The following is an 18396-nucleotide window of genomic DNA, read 5'->3' on the forward strand; positions in this document are numbered from 1 at the left end:
AATAATTTCTTAAAATAGTTTTAGATATTTATCATTTAAAATTAATATATATTTAAATTTTTTATTTATGAGTTTAATTAATTTTATTTGATAATTATGTAGAATAATTATTAAATATTAATATATTTGGCAATATTTAAATTAATTTTTTTTAGATAAGATCATTAAAATAATAAGTTTAAATATTAATTAAAAATATTAAAATAATTATCGTATAATGTATTATTATATTTACATTTAAATATTAAATAATTATGAAAAATAATATATTTACAGTTGCTTTTAAATTTTAAAATGATAATTTTTTTATTATTTAAATAATTTCTTAAAATGGTTTTAAATATTTATCATTTAAAATTAATGCATGTTTAAATTTTTTATTTATGAATTTAATTAATTTTGTTTGATAATTATGTAGGATAATTATTAAAATTAATAATTTTGATAATATTAAATTAATTTTTTAAAATAAAATTATTAAAATAATAAGTTTAAATATTAATTAAAAATATTAAAATAATTACCATATAATATATTGTTAGATTTACATTTAACTATTAAATAATTATTAAAAATAATATAAAACAATAATTTTATTAATATTAAATTATTCGATAATAAATTATTCTTTTAATTATTAATAATTATATTAAAATTTGAAATTAAATATTCATTAATTATAAATAATATTTTTAATAATATAAAATTATTAGATATTGTGTTGATCTTTTAATTATAATAATTATATTTTATTTTTAAAATAAAAATAATTAATATTATTAAAATTAATTTAAAATTACTAAATAAATATGTATATTTTAGGATATACTTGAATAGTAAAAAAATTTAAATTTTGATATTAAAAATTATAGAATAATAAATAATAATATAACTCGGATAATGATAAATTATTTTTAATTAAGAATATTAAAATAATATAATAATATTAAATTATTAGATAATAAATAGAAATTTATAAAATTAAAATTATAAGATAATAATTAAACTGATTACAATAATTTTAATATAAAAAAATCTAACAATTTTAATATAATCTAAAAACTTCTTTACATAATTATAAAAAATTTATAATTTTAATTATATAAAATTATCATATAATACGTTGTTGTTTTAACTATTTATAATTATATTTAAATTTTAAAGTAAATAATAATTTTTATTATCTCAATTTATTTAAATTAATTAAATAAATATGTAAATTATGATATATATATATATATATATTCAAAAATCAAAATTTTGATATAAAATTATCAAAACTACACATTTAGTTATTGTTAGAATTCTGAAAAATAATAAAAACTTAACTTAAAATTATAAAAAAAATGAAAATAATAAAAACTTAACTTAAAATTATAAAAAAAAAATGAATTATTATTTTCTATACATCTCTTTGTTTTAAAAATTTTAACATAATATTTTAATTTACAAATATTAATTACTTTTAACATAGTTTCATTTTATTTATATTTTATAGTTAATTTGGTGATGATATTATTAATATAGAAAATAATAATAATAATTAATGCATAAATTATTTTTATCAATAATTTGTAATTTTGATAAAAAAATAAAACTATTAAATTTTATTGTTGATTAATTAAAAAATTAATATTAATTAATATTAAAATAAGTATTATATTTTGTTAGAAATTATATTTTTATATATTTTATATTTGTTTGATTATTATAAATTTTATAATAATTTATTTTATATAGAAAATAAAAATTAAAACTATTATATTTAAAATTGATATATTTAAATATTCATTTGTAACAATCCTTGTTTATTTTAATATTCACAAAAAATTTGAATTAATTAAAATTTTACATTATTTTATATTAATGCTTATATTTTTTTAATTACGTTTTTTATTATTTATAATACCAATAATTATTTTAAAAATTATTTTATATAAATATAGATATATAAAAAAATTTAGATCTATTGGATATAAGAAATTAAAATTTATATTTAATTATGATTATAGCAAAAATTTTTAATTTTAGATGAAAAAGTCATAACTTTTAAAAATTTAATGCAATAGTAGCCAATTCATTAAATAATATTTGCAATTGGTTAAAAATTTATATATTTAAATACGATTATAACTAAAATTTTTAATTTTATATCTTAATCTTTTGATTTTATTGTAATTATAAATAATTTTAATAAGTTTTAAATTAGTATTTATTTTATTTTTTAAATATTAATTAAATTCATGTTAACAATTTCTTAACTGTAATTATCCAAATGCTCTAATAGTATTTAATTCTCATCATCTAAATTTATAATTTAAATTTAAAATCCTTAATTTAAAACTAGTTTGATTTAAGAATTCATTCAGATTTTAAATTTTAATTTAAGAATTAAAATAATAATTGTTAAGTAATTTTAGGATATATGGTTAATTAGTTTATGTAAATTTAACTAATATTTTAAAGAGATAAATATATACTTGATTCAAAAAAAAAGAGATAAATATATAACATAGAGCATATGATATATATATCAATTTAAAAACTGATCAAAATTATTTTAAGAATTGATTATAATTATAACAAAATTAAAAGATTTAAGTATAAAATTAAAAATTTTGACTATAATTATGATTAAGTATAAAATTTTAGTTTTTTATATTTAATTAGACAAATTATTTTAAAATTTTATTATAATTATAATAAATTTTTTTAAATAAAATTATAATAAATTTAAAAATTAAAGTTTTATCACTAAAAATTAAAAGTTTTAATTGTAACGGTGGTTAAAACGTAAAGTTTTAAATTTTTTCATTATGTAAAAAACCTTAATTTTATAAAACGTATATTTTTTTTAAATAAAACGTAAATTTCATTAAAATTCAACAACGATCAACTCAGAAATACAATCAAGAGGTAAAAAAAAACTCAATCAGATCTGAAATACCATGGCTAGCTTAAGTAAGCGCATGAGTTATATCATTAACTGACCTATGAATAAAGTTAATAGAAATAGAAATCATCTCAGAGATAAAAGACTTACAATAAAAAATAAAACTATCAAATGATAACAAATCCTAATAATTAAGATCAGCTATAACTCGAACTAAAAGTTGAGCGTCTGACTCCACAATAACTGAGAACCAGCCACCATCTTTGAGCCAACTTAAAACTTTCTTAGAGGTCATGGTATCGGCCGTAGAAGTATCAAAATTACCAAGAATTTGTTGTTGACGTGCTGCAATAAACTCACCATTTCATTCCTTTAAAACACAACTCATTCTCATAATCTGATGTAGAAATAATGTAACATCAATGTTTAGTTTAAAACTTTTAATAGGAGGTTTTTTTCATTGGACGTAAATCGAAGGGTTAACAACCAACTCCTTACAATTTCTAGTCGCCTCCCAATCCTGAAGAAGAGACTTTGCACGCATAATCACAACGTGAAGTAGACACATTTTCTGCTTTTATACCATAACATTTGTATTCTCTCATAAAATTCAAACTACCACAACGTTTCATTTGTATTATTATGTTATTTTATTTTGATATCTATTTTTTTTATCAATATTTTCATTGAGAATGAAAAATATATATTAAAATATAAAAAATTTTAATTCTTTTTTCTTAATATATAATTATCGCTTAAAATAACGTTTTATTTAAATTTTAATAATAAATGAGACTTAAAATTTTGCTAACTTATATATTATTAAAAAAATTTAACTCTGATGACCGCTGGATTCCTTCACCCCGGACCAGGGGCTTGACCACAGCCCAAGGCCCACGATGTAGGGGTCCACACACCTGATATGCATAACAAGCCTGGCTCATCCAACCTTCAAGGCCGGGCTCGGCCCATCTTCCTCACTCAAGCTGGCCCGGCCCGCACGAAGCAGACCCTCTCCACTCAGGCTTAACATCCGGCCCAACTCTCAGCCCAGCCCAGGATCCGGAATAATATTCACCAGACAGCCTGGCAGATCCGCTCGAACGTACGCACGAGGAGAATCAGAGGCCGTTACGCATGGAGCAGGCGGCTGATACCCTAGTACCTCCGAATCCGCATGGCAGAGACGCGTGGCCCAATCCTGGAGAGACCTTCACACGCCATCGGCAAGCAAGACAATGTATAAAAGAGGAGTCCCCTCCTCAGGAAAATCAAGCCTTATTCAGTAATACAAAACCCTTGTAAAACCCTATTCTATTGGATCTCAGATCATCAATTGGCGCCGTCTGTGGGAAACGAAGGAGATCTTTTCATCACTGGAGTTTTCACTTTCACAACCCACTGAGATCCACGATGGCAAACCACCAAGACAGTAACCTTAATATTCCAAATGACCTGAGCTCTGCCCAAGATGGGCAGCAGTTCTCCTTTTCTAGCCCTACAACGTTGAATAACCAAACACCTATCTCTCTTAATCCCTCGCCAAGCCTGGCAGGGAATACTCCCACCATGACCCTGTCTAACCAAGACATTCAAACCATGGCTCTCCAGCTACAAACCACTGCCCACTGGTTGGGGCAGATAATGCAACAAAGGGGACTTAGCACCCCAGTAAACGCACTCCCAGTAGTGGAGGAACCCAGATCCGATGAACCCCAACCTACCTCTGCCCGCCTCCAAACTAACAACCACAGTGCCAGAGAAGAGGAAGAACCGGAGGCCCGAATCCATGGGAGAAGGGCAAGAGAGTGGATAGAAAATGAAGAGGTGAATGACTATTCTGCTGAAACAACCAGGGAAACGGGAACTGAAACAGAGGAGGAAGAATGTAGTTTGGGCAAAAGATCCAGCCCGGAAGACGAAAAAATGAACCAAAAGCTGAAAAGGTTGAAGGAGCAGCTCCTAGCCGAGCTAGGTAAGAAAGATCAGAGTCAAACCTCCTTGCCTACTTCTTCTCCCTTCTCAAAGTTAATGCAGCAGGAGACCGTTCCCAAAAAGTTTATGATGCCGCCGATGGCGGCCTATAATGGGGCTGGTAACCCGAGAGAGCATGTCATGAACTATAAGACCTTCATGGAGTTGCAAACTCTGTCAGATGCTCTGATGTGCAAGGTGTTCCTAACAACGCTCTCGGGACCAGCAAGGGCATGGTTCAACGGCCTGGAGGCCGGAAGCATTCAAAGTTTCGGAGATCTGGCCACTCGCTTCATTAGCCGGTTTGTAGCCGGGGTGCCAGCAGATAGGAAGACGAGCTATCTGGAAACAGTGAGACAAAAAGCTGGTGAATCCCTCAGAGAGTATGTCGCCCGTTTCAATACGGAGGCCCTGCAGATTCCCGAGCTTGACGAAGGAAGGGCGGTAGAGGCCATGCAAAAGGGAACAACCTCTGCCGAGTTCTTTGGCTCTCTGAGCAGGAAACCTCCGACCTCATTGGCCGAGTTGATGATGAGGGCGGAAAAGTATATAAGGCAGGATGACGCCTTAGTAACGAGTAGATTTGCCAAAGGGGTGGAAGGAAAAGAGAAAGCCCCAGAGGAAGGGAGGTCGGAGAAACACGAGAAGAAGCGTGGAAAGAGGCCTGAGCCGTACAAGCAGGCCTGGGAAAGAAGGGATCAAAGGCCTCCTCCTCCTCGGGTTCTCGAACCAAGAGTGCTCCCTCCTTGGGTCCCGGAGAAACCGACTCCATTAAATGCGTCCAGAGCCGAAGTGCTCATGGCTGTCCAGGATAAGGAGTTTCTCCAGTGGCCCACACCTTTGAAGTCGGAAGCAGATCAGAGGAATCCTGACAAGTATTGTCAATACCACCGGACGCATGGCCACGATACAAATAACTGTTTTCAGTTAATCGCGGAGATTGAAAGATTGATAAAAAGGGGGCATCTCAAAAATTTTATGAAGAAACCAGAGGGGCAGAGGCCTCAACCCGGTCCGGCAGCCCAGATGCCCAGGAGAACTGGAGCTAGACCAGTGAATGATGGGTCCAGTGGGACTATTAATATGATTGTTGGAGGAACTGGAGGACGGATGAACCGTCGAGGAAAGAAGAGAAACCGGGAAGGGGAGACCAGCAATGGCGAGGTTATGCAGATCGTTGAACACTCTCCTATGACCATCGCTTTCTCTTCGGAAGATGCACAGGGCATTCAGATGCCCCATGATGACGCGCTTGTCGTTGAAGCAGTCATTCATAATTTTCGGGTGAAGAAGGTTCTGGTGGATGATGGGAGTAAGGTCAATTTATTGCCATATCGGGTTTTCCAGCAGATGGGAATCCCAGAGGAACAGCTGGTTCGGGACCAGTCACCCATCAAAGGGATAGGAGGAGCACCGGTACTTGTGGAAGGGAAGGTGAAGTTGGCCCTTACCTTGGGAGAAGCACCCAGGGCTCGTACCCATCATGAGGTGTTTTTGGTGGTCAAACTCCCACTAAGCTACAATGCGATTTTGGGGAGGCCGGCATTGTTCAGTTTCGAAGCTGTCACTAGCATCAGGTATCTGGCACTCAAGTTCCCAATGGAAGGAGGAGTGGGAATGGTCCGGGGAAGCCAGGAGGAAGCAAGGGCAGTATACTTGGCCACAGTGACGGAACCGAACTCAACCGGAGAAGCGCTTGATTCGGAAGTTTTGGAGGTCAGGGATGAGACAAAGGAAGCCCGGACAGAGCCCGTTGGAGAGCTGGAGACTTTCTCCCTATCAGAAGAAGAAACGAGTAAGGTCTTCAGTCTCAATGCCGGCCTCACCAAAGAACAAAAAGGTGAAGCCATGGCCCTGATCCGAAGTCACTCGCCGACCTTCGCATGGAAGCCCTCAGACATGCCGGGAATTGACCCCAAAGTGATGACACACCAATTGAATGTCCTCCCCGAGGCCAGACCAGTAAAGCAAAAGAAGAGAGTAGTGGGAAGAGAGAAGCAGCAGGCTACCCAGGAAGAGGTGCAGAAGCTAGAAGAGGCAGGCTTTATTAGGGAGGTTATGTACCCACAGTGGTTGGCAAATCCTGTGTTAGTCAAAAAAGCCAATGGCAAATACAGGATGTGTATAGATTTTACCGACCTGAATAAGGCCTGCCCTAAAGATTGTTACCCCCTCCCCGATATTAATAAGATGGTCGACTCAACGGCTGGTTTTGATTATATGTCTTCTTTGGATGCTATGTCTGGTTACCACCAAATCCCAATGGAAAAAACGGATGAGGAGAAGACCTCATTTATAACTGAAGACGGGACTTACTGCTACAGAGCTATGCCTTTCGGATTAAGAAACGCCGGGGCAACTTACCAACGATTAATGAATAAAATCTTTAAAAATCAGATCGGCAGGAATGTAGAAGTGTATGTGGATGACATGGTGGTTAAAAGTTCAACTTTTCAACAACATATAACGGATTTAAGGGAGATATTTGGGGTGTTAGATCAATACAGGATGAAGCTGAATCCAGCAAAGTGCGCTTTCTTCATCAGGGGAGGAAAATTCTTGGGGTACATGGTGAGTGGAAAAGGCATTGAGCCCAATCCGGAGAAAGTGGAAGCCATATTGAATATGCCAGAGCCGACCTGTGTAAGGGACGTCCAGAGATTAACCGGGAGAGTAGTGGCGCTTCATCGATTTATGTCAAGGTCGGCAGAAAAGTGTTTGCCATTCTTCAAAAAATTGAGGAAGGTCCCGAATTTTGAATGGACAGAAGACTGCCAAAAAGCCTTCACAGAGCTTAAGGAATACCTCAGCTCACCTCACGTGCTCAGCAGCCCCGTAAAAGGGGAAGAACTCTTGATATACTTGGCAGCCTCAGAGCAAGCAGTCAGCGCAGTACTAGTAAGAGTGGAAGAAGGGGAGCAGAAACCTATTTTCTACGTAAGCAAGGTACTCAGAGACACTGAGGTCAGATACTCGAACATTGAAAAATTGGCGTATGCCTTGTTGTTAGCAGTCCGGAAATTCAAAGTTTATTTGGAAGGCCACCAAGGAGTTGTGATGACGGACCAACCGTTAAAGAAGATCCTACGTAGGCCGGAAACTTCAGGACGGATGTTAGCATGGTCTGTGGAAATCAGCCCTTACTGTCTGGAGTACCGACCTCGGACAGCTATAAAATCTCAAGCGCTGGCTGACTTCATAGCAGAATGCTCATTCAACAAAGAGAAGGAAGGATCATCCTCGGAGATACCAAGCAAAGAAGGAGAGGGAGAGCTTTCCCAAGAGTCCAGCTGGAAGCTATATGTAGACGGAGCATCAGGCTCTGAGGGCAGTGGCGCTGGGATAATACTTAAGGGGCCGGAGGGCTTCAAAGTATGTTATGCCTTACGGCTAGAATTCAAAGCTTCTAATAATGTGGCCGAATATGAAGCCTTGGTGAACGGAATATTGGTAGCTTTGGAAATAGGGGTAACCGACCTCGAAGTAAATAGTGACTCTCAGCTAGTGATCAACCAGGTGACGGGAATATATCAGGCCAGAGATCCCATCATGCAGAGTTATCTTGATAAAGTAAAAGCTGTGGAAGCCGACCTCACGCGCCGAGGAGTATTTACGAGATTTCAGAGGATACCTCGAGATGAAAATGAGGAGGCAGACCTGCTTAGTCGGCTGACCAAAGAAGAGTTAGAGCAGCTCCCTGATGAAGTCTACATACAGCATGTCAGCACACCTGCTTTCAAGAAAATATATACAGTACTGCAGGTGGAGCAGAGCCCAACTTGGATGACTCCATACTTGAGATACTTGGAAAAGGGCGAACTCCCCGAAGATAAAGTTGAAGCCAAAAAGATAGCAGCTCGAGCTGCCAATTACCAAGTAATAAGGGGAACTTTATACAGAAAAGGGAAATCCAGCCTATGGCTCCGGTGTGTGAGTCCGGAAGAAGCTGCAAAGGTAATGGAGGAAATACATAGAGGCCTATGTGGAGCTCACGAGGGAGCAGGGACATTAGCTAACAAAATATTCAGGCAAGGATACTACTGGCCCACTGTTAAAAAAGAAGCAGAAGAGTTTGTCCGGAGGTGTGACGTATGTCAGAGATTTGCTAATGCCATCAGGACCCCTGCCACTCCTCAAGCAAGCATATCCAGTCCATGGCCTTTCTCACTATGGGGAATTGACATCCTGGGACCTTTCCCCAAGACTACGGGGCAAAGGAAATTCGTAGTGGTGGCTGTGGAATATTTTTCGAAATGGCCAGAGGCAGAAGCAATAGCCACAATCACAGCTCGCAAGATGATAGATTTCGTATGGGGACATATCATCTGTAGATTTGGCATACCAAGAGTACTTATCTCAGACAACGGCAGACAATTTGACTGCAGCACTTTCAGAGCCTTCACGACGAACATGGGCATATGGCATAAGTTCTCCTCCGTGGCTCATCCTCAGACTAATGGCCAAACGGAAGTCACTAATAGAGCTATCCTTCAAGGATTAAAGAAACGGCTGAATGGCACAAAGGAGAATTGGGCAGAAGAGCTCAATAGCACTCTATGGGCACTCCGAACCACTCCCAGAGCGCCCACTCAAGAAACCCCGTTTGCACTTGCTTACGGCACAGAGGCTGTAGTCCCAGTTGAATTGCAGATCCCCACTCATCGAGTTCAATTTGTTAGTGAGAACGCTAATGGGGACAAATTAAGGAGCAACCTAGATGCTCTTGAAGAAGTAAGGGAAGAAGCCCAAGTCCGAACTGCTGCTTATCAACAACGAGCAGCAAGATATTACAATCAAAAGGTCAGAGAAAGAAGCTTGAAGGTGGGAGACCTGACTTTAAGAAACCTAGAAGCTACTGGAAAAAGAGCAGCTGCAGGCAAACTAGCACCGACCTGGGAAGGTCCATTCAAGGTGACAAAAGTGGTTAAGCCCGGGGTATACCGAATTGAAGATATGCAAGGAAACCCCGAGCCCCATGCTTGGAACATCCAGCACTTAAAAAGGTATTTTCCTTGAAATATTTGTAAAGAAAAAACATCGTATTTTGACAAATGTGAATAAATGAAAATTGTTTATACAATGTGATTATCTTTGTGAAAAAACATTTTTCATGATAAAGAAAAGAACAAGGCTCAGAAAGATCCCTCGCAAACAAGACCTCAGTTAGGCACAAAAACCAGCTGAGATAACGAAGCGACAGTAAGGCCAATGAGCCTAAATTTTGTACAAATAACCGGCGAGGCCCCGAGGTCGTCCCGGAAATTCAAAGAAAAATAGGATCCCGTAAGATCTCCTAGAGACAAAAACAACCGGCGAGGCCCCGAGGTCGTCCCGGAAATTCAAAGAAAAACAGGATCCCGTAAGATCTCCTGGAGACAGAAACAACCGGCGAGGCCCCGAGGTCGTCCCGGAAATTCAAAGAAAAACAGGATCTCGTAAGATCTCCTGGAGACAAAAACAACCGGCGAGGCCCCGAGGTCGTCCCGGAAATTCAAAGAAAAACAGGATCTCGTAAGATCTCCTGGAGACAAAAACAACCGGCGAGGCCCCGAGGTCGTCCCGGAAATTCAAAGAAAAACAGAATCCCGTAAAATCTCCTGGAGACAAAAACAACCGGCGAGGCCCCGAGGTCGTCCCGGAAATTCAAAGAAAAACAGGATCCCGTAAGATCTCCTAGAGACAAAAACAACCGGCGAGGCCCCGAGGTCATCCCGGAAATTCAAAGAAAAAACAGGATCCCGTAAGATCTCCTGGAAACAAAAACAACCGGCGAGGCCCCGAGGTCGTCCCGAAAATTCAAAGAAAAAACAGGATCCCGTAAGATATCCTGGAGACAAAAACAACCGGCGAGGCCCCGAGGTCGTCCCGGAAAGAAAACCAGGATCCCGTAAGATCTCCTAGAATCGAAAACAACCGGCGAGGCCCCGAGGTCGTCCCGGAAATTCAAAGAAAAAACAGGATCCCGTAAGATCTCCTGGAGATAAAAACAACCGGCGAGGCCCCGAGGTCGTCCCGGAAAGAAAACCAGGATCCCGTAAGATCTCCTAGAATCGAAAATAGGTCGGTAAAGGACTTAAGAGCCTCCCGAAAAAAAAAATAAAAAAAAAGGCCGAGCTCCCAGCTCGAATAGACTTATATCCTTACAATACTCAAGATCGAGCTCCCAGCCCGGACCGATGTCCACAAAGGCCCAAGACCAAGCTCTCAGCTCGGGTTGGCTCATATCCTTAAGGAATCAAGATACAAAGGCCAAAGAGAAAGGCCGAGCTCTCTCCATAGCAGGACTCCTAAATGACGATATCCTTAGGAGGATAAAAAGGCTATAATCAAAGCCTAAATTAAAGCCTAAATCAGTTTATCTGAAACAAATATACGAAGTCACAACGAAGAAAGCAGGACTAAAAGCCGAAAACTGACATGATAGTTGTCATTAAAAAGGTACGAGACTTGATCTCCCAAATCATCAGCTAAGAGCTGAGCTCGCAACTTAAGCTTAATTCAGAGCTTCTGAAGGAAAATATATAGTTTACATCACAAATACGAAGAGTAGAGATAAATGTCAAGAAATATGAAAAACAAGAAAGAAACTAATATTGCATTACTGACTATTACAATTTATTTCTCCGGCGAGGAAGGAGGATAAATAGTCCTTAAAGGACTTACATCAGTAAGTACACCCTCGCCTGCATTATCTCTATTTACAGCCATCCCCGAAGGAAGCTCGGTGTCCCTGGGGCCAGAGCTCTCAACATTAATAGTAGGGGCCACTTCTGACCTAGGGTGGAGGCCGTCTTTCTCAGAATCAAGATCATCTTCCTCCGACCCTACCTCAGATTCCTCTGACGAAGACTCAGATGGCCGGTCTATGTTCCTCCGAGAATCTCCTCGGGGCAAAGGGCAATCATCCTCCCCGTATAGCACTGACTCGCCATCTGAGTCCACTTCGCGCCTCCGAAGCTCGGCCAAAGGTACATCAGGAGCCTGTCTAGCTTCTCTTAAACCGCGATTGTAGCCAGTTACATACATGCGGTAGGCCTTATCAAGGATAGCCTTTTTCATCTCACCAGAAGCTTTATACTCATCAAGGTGTTCTTCACAAGCCTCAGCCACAAATTCCTTAAACTCAGAAGAGTCTTTGTAGGCCTGAAGATGAGCTTCACAGGCCTGATCAATTTTAACCTTCAGCTCATCAGACTCCTGATACTCCGCTATATACTGTTCACGCTTCAGCTGAGCCTTCCCTTCCGCATACTTTACCACCTCAAGCAGGGCTAAACATTTACGTTCCAAAGCCCTGACTTCATTCTTCAGCTGTTGTTGGCGAAGGTTGAACTCTTCAGCCGATGAAGACAGATCTTTGATACGTTCAGAACTTGTGCCCAATTCCTGCTCAAGGACCTCCACCCGGGCTAGGGTACTTTCCTTCTGAGCCTTCACCTCACTCAGGTGAGCTTGAAGCCCCTCAAAATCAGCCTTTAAGGCCTCATGTTGGCGCTGGACCTCAGCCCTTTGGCTTACAGCCTCATCTCTCTCCTGAAGGGCCGTCGTCATAGAGGACAGCTGTTTTACAACCTCTACACAACGAGTTTCCACTTCAGCTGCCCTCTCATCAGACTCCTGGAGAACTCTGCGAGTACGAGATAGCTCTGACTCCAGGGATTTGCTATGCTCTGCCGCCTCAACTGCTTTGTCCTCGGCTCTTTTAGAGGCCTCCAGGGCAGAATGCAACTCCACTCGGAGAGACTGGATCTGCTCTTGGGCGGCTGCCAGGTGGCCCCTCGCGTCGCTGGTGGCAGTCAGGTTCTCATCACGACGCGCTTCCTCGATCCGGCGGTCCACGGACTCCCGGAGAGAGAGATCACGGGCATCCACCTCCATAACCAGGCCTAACACCTAGTACGGAAGAACAATTGTCAAGAAAAGAAACAAAGCAAACTCAAAGAAAGGTGAAAAAATAACTTACCATCAGCAGCATTTCTCCAATCGTGGATCCGAGCTCCTCACGAGAGCGAGATTGGAAGGACACCTGCTCCTTGGTAGAACTGGCCAAGTGACCAGTCAGGGCCAGAAGACGAGGATTCGAAGCCTCTGTTATCCCGCCGAACATCCGTTCCCGGAGAAGTGCGGCAACAGCGGAGGCCGGAGACTCCGAGGAAATGCTTGACAGGTCCAGAATGTTGTCAGTAGGGGACGACGAAGGAACAACAGAAACACCCTTCCCTTTCCCAATGGGAGGAAGAGGTGGGGAAGGACCCACAGCAGTCCGGGATTTTTTTCGAGCAGGAGATGGGACAGGCGTTCCAGAAGGGGTCGGACGCTTGCCCCCAGTCTTTGAGGGGACACCCTCAGATCCCTCAGGCTCAGTCCTCTCAGGGGCAGGGGCACCTTCACCAGAAACCTCCGGGCTTTGATCCTCCAGGAGGACGATCTCCATCCCTGTCCTAGAGATCTCCTTATCTTCAACAGGGGACTTAAATTTCCCCCCTAACGCCTCCTCAGTAGAACGAGCTGCACCCTGCCCCACTTGTTCAGTAGCTTGGGTCTGCTCCACAACAGCTAGGGAAGTTTCCCTCACGACCTCTGAGGAGGCTGGAACGGATCTAAACCCTTCAGCAGGCGTCGAGGTCGAGCTCGACCCACCATGGCTAGATGACCGAGTTGATTTGGTGCTGCGAGAGCTCGGCTTGGAAGTTCAAGAAGAGGCTTTGACGGGAGGTCGGCTGATCTTCTTGGAGGAAGCGGCCTGAGCCAGCTCTGTAGCAATCTCAGTTACAGAACGCCCATCCCCAAAGGCGTCAAAAATTGCATGCATGTTCTCCCGAGACAGGTCAAAATTCTTGGGGAATTTGATGCCATCCATTCTAACCTCAGACGCTGCAAGAAACAAGAAGTTATAAAGAGTCAGCATACTTCCTGATATCATGAGCAAAGAAGAAACAGAATAGCCGGACAAAGCACTATACCCGTGTCCCGGATATCCCTAAGGTTGGACGCAAACATACACTTCTCGACATCATACTTCCTCTCAACGGAAGTCAGTCGAAGCAACCCGACCTGCTCAATAAAACTCAATTCGGGCAGATCGTTGCAGCCCGGAAAGATCTCCCCCCACCTTAGGTCCACCTCCCATGATCGGCAGGACCCTAATTTCAACTCCGCCACAAGGAAATTCTCTACCCATCCCTTTATAGAATCCTTGTAGCCCGTAAGAAGAGACAGCCCATTACGGGGGGAAAAGTAATAGAAGTTTTGCTTCGCCCTAACCAGGCAGAAAAAAGTGACAAACAGACAGGCTGTAGGGGCAAAACCCCAACCCAGACAGATAGACTCGAAACAGGACTTGAATAAAATGGAATTTGGGGATAACATTCGAGGAGTTACCCCAAAATATTCAAAAACCTCAACAAAGAAAGGGGTAAAAGGAAGCGGTAGACCAAATTCTCTCTGCTTCAGAAAAAACACTATGCTACGAACCTCTTGAGGATCTACTAAACCAGGAGGGCGAGGGTAAGGAAGAACTATCCTCTCATTTGGAAGAGGTGCTCGAATAAGATACAACGGAGTATCTAAAAGCCTCCGGGAAATGTGATTAGTTATGTTGGAAGGGGTAATATGCGACTCAAGGTCAAAAACATCAGGAAGCTTTAAACTTGCCATAGAAGAACAAGGAAGCGTACCTGAGAACACGATGGGATGAAAAAAGAGACGTAGAAGGAATTGCAGGAAGACAGAGAGCAACCAAGAGCTAGTTCTTCAAAGGACAGAAGGAATTCGAAAAGAAAGAAAGAAAGGCTATTATGAGGCAAAGCGTTGATACTGAACAGTTTTGTCTTGGAGCGGTGCGATCATTAATTGTTCTCGAAATTTACCCTCTCGACGGTTAGGAAATAACCGGCGAGACGGTAAAGGGGCAAAAGGATGATCGCTGGGCTTCTCTACATCTATCAAGGGCCAAGTATACGATGACAGTTCATCATTTAAAAGCCCATTCGCCACCCACATAATACAGGCCCAACTCATCAGTCAGAGCAACTTAGCCTACTACTTTACCATCCCTATGGTAAATCCCGTGGAAACAGAGGGGCAAGTCATGAAAAGACTCAAAAGTACAAGCAAATGGGAGCATGATAAAGGTCAGACTTACGCATCACTTAAAAAGTTATAAGATTTGATTTACCGCTACTAAACAAAGGGTGGGAGATCGGAAAGAGGCGCCAAAAGCACCTCGGAGTCATACAAAGCTGAGAGCTTAGAGTTCAACTCATCAGAAGCCGAGCTCAGAGGTCGGATTAGTCCAGCTCAGACAGCATGACTTGAGAGCTCGGCCAGCTAAAGGAAACTCAGAGCTCATCTCACTAAGCAAAGACATAACTCTCAGGTCGGTCAGTTCAGCTCGGACAACATGACCTGAGAGCCCGTTCGGATGAAGGAGACTCAAAGCTCAATTCATCGAAGTAAAGACCGAGCTCACAGGTCGGTCAGACAGTCCAGTTCGAAAAACTTGAAAGCCCAGTTGACTAAGTGGATCCGGAGTTCAACTCATCAGAGCTCCCAGATAGGTTAGATTAGCTCGGGAAAAAGCAGGACAGAGCTCAGTTGGTTAAAACTATAAGGCGGGCAATCTAAAGTATTTCACACATAATAAAAGAAGAACAACTTAAGCATGAGAGCAGAACAAGAACTTCATTAAAAGAAAAGCACATTACAGCACGTTACAAAGGCCTACACTACGGGATGAAAGACTATCCTTAAAGAATTTACATATCCAGATACTTCCTCATCTACGACTATCACCTACCCTACTATTCTAGTCTTCAGCTCGGAGGACTTCTCGTAGCTCGGAATGAGAGTTTTTCAGAAAAGGCCAAGATCTGTCTCGCTATTACAGGGGAACTGAACAAGTTGATTCCCATAAGCATTTCTCACTGTTCCCCTGGGCGAACGTCCGGTTACCCAAATGTGATGCACGGTACATTCGAACAAGCTCAGATATGGTATGCCGGCCGTGCACCACACATGAAAAACATAAGTCTTCGAGGCTATGACCCCGAAGAGATCGCGAAGTACACATTCGAAAAAATCGTTGGAGACCTGACTGAGTGCAGCAGATCCCAGTCTCACGTAATACTGGTACTTCACACCAAAGGGAATAATAATACTGGTACTTCACACCAAAAAGAACAACAAGCTGAGCGCCGGCGCCACTCCCATTTATATCAAAAGAGGACAACAGGGGCATCGAGGAAATTCCCTGTTTCTCTGTGAAAAAAGGCGAAGTTAGATCGAACCCCTCAACAGTCCAGAACTTCTCTGGAGCCCGGACAACAAGCAGAGGAGGAGGCCGGCCAGACGACCTGGGTAAAGCAGTTTCAGCAGCTTGCTGAATGGTCCCGCCCTTCGCCTGCCATATCCGAAGGATCTTCAAGGCACCCTCTAGACGCCTTAGAGGTAACATCAAATTTTCAAGAATTTTGAACTGACCCATATTTATCTCAGGAACTGCAAAAAGTTTCAAAACAGGGACAAGTCAGAAACAGTTCTCCCTTAAGATGATAAGAGCACAATCAAGGCAAACCTCTGGGGCACAAGGCAATCTGTTTGAAGAAGGCGTCGGATAAACCTGCCACAGATAAAACAAGAATTTCTCGCTTCAACAGAAGGCTTAAGAATGAATAAAAGCTGGCGCTGATATATACTCGGAGCCTGAAGACTTAACACGGGACAGAGCTACACTAGACTCTAAGCTAATGGCGTCAGATTTTTAAAAGATATTCACAGAAAAGGAAAGAAAGGAGATGTCCAGATAATGATGACAAGAAAGTAAAGGCGGCGGAGGACAAGAAAAATAGAGAAAAGACAGAAAGAGGAAAGAGCAGATAGAATTCAGAAACTGCGCAACGACTGAAAGATGAAAGGATGTTATTAAGGTACCTGAACTCGAACAGACGCGATCATAATAGTTCTTGGTATTCACCCCCTCGGCAGTTGGAGCAATAACTGCCGAGAAGGTGAAGGGGCAATTGATGACCGCTGGATTCCTTCACCCCGGACCAGGGGCTTGACCACAGCCCAAGGCCCACGATGTAGGGGTCCACACACCTGATATGCATAACAAGCCTGGCTCATCCAACCTTCAAGGCCGGGCTCGGCCCATCTTCCTCACTCAAGCTGGCCCGACCCGCACGAAGCAGACCCTCTCCACTCAGGCTTAACATCCGGCCCAACTCTCAGCCCAGCCCAGGATCCGAAATAATATTCACCAGACAGCCTGGCAGATCCGCTCGAACGTACGCACGAGGAGAATCAGAGGCCGTTACGCATGGAGCAGGCGGCTGATACCCTAGTACCTCCGAATCCGCATAGCAGAGACGCGTGGCCCAATCCTGGAGAGACCTTCACACGCCATCGGCAAGCAAGACAATGTATAAAAGAGGAGTCCCCTCCTCAGGAAACTCAAGCCTTATTCAGTAATACAAAATCCTTGTAAAACCCTATTTTATTGGATCTCAGATCATCAAACTCATATGTTCCTTCTTGATATTCTTTTATAAGAAGAATTAAATAGTTATGAATTAAGTATGCAAAGTTAAATTATTGAATTTAACTTGACTTTGTAGGTATAAAACCTTGTTTTATAAGAATATAATTATGAACTTTTTAATGTGGAAATAATTCATATGCAATTTTATTTTTCTATTAATTAAGGATTTAATAATTATATTTTTATGAAGTTTATAAATTTAATGAATATATTTTATAAAATTCAATTGTTAGATGTTAATTAAAAAGTAAAGTTATTAATAAAAGGTATATGAATTCGGCCTACACCATTGGCCCAAAAGTTCAGACTGTTACCGTGCACAATATTCATAGTTTTTGTTTTTTGCTTGGGAGATTTTTTCTTTTTTTACGAAGTGAGTTTCCCTTGTCTTATTCGGACAGAAACTTCCTTCCTTTCTGTCCGGTGAATTGTTTGTTGTTTTTTTTTTTTAATTTTATTTTGTTCTGTTCTTTTTCTTTGTTTTATTTTATTTTGTTTGTAAGTAAATATAGAGAGAATTTTTCAAATTAATCTCTATCTCACTTTTACTTAGGTGTTATCGGTGGTGATTTACAGAGCTAAGCTTTGAAGGGTGTAATTGGATCACTTAAGGGTACACTTCTTTCATTTACGGCCACCTCTTAATTTAGATGTTGGTTGTATGAAACGAAGACATTTAGTGGTTCTTTTCTTGGCCACACCCTAAAGTCCTTAGTTGTATGAATTTTTTTTCTTTTCTTATAAGAAAATTTTTATTAAAAATCAAAGAAAGACTTAGCATAGCAATGCAAATTAAACCAACAAATCCCATAAAAAGCAAAAAATTAACAAATTGAGTCTAGACATTTGTATACTAAGTAAAAACAACTTAAAGAAATTCAATTAGAAAAGAATGCAAAAAACTAAAATAGTCTTGCAAAAATAAGTTCCTAAGCAACCTATCTAATACCAACACATAAAATTAAAGTCCTCTTCCTTAAGATTCTTT

Source organism: Manihot esculenta, chromosome 7, assembly GCF_001659605.2.
Source record: "Manihot esculenta cultivar AM560-2 chromosome 7, M.esculenta_v8, whole genome shotgun sequence".
Classification (NCBI taxonomy): Eukaryota; Viridiplantae; Streptophyta; class Magnoliopsida; order Malpighiales; family Euphorbiaceae; genus Manihot; species Manihot esculenta.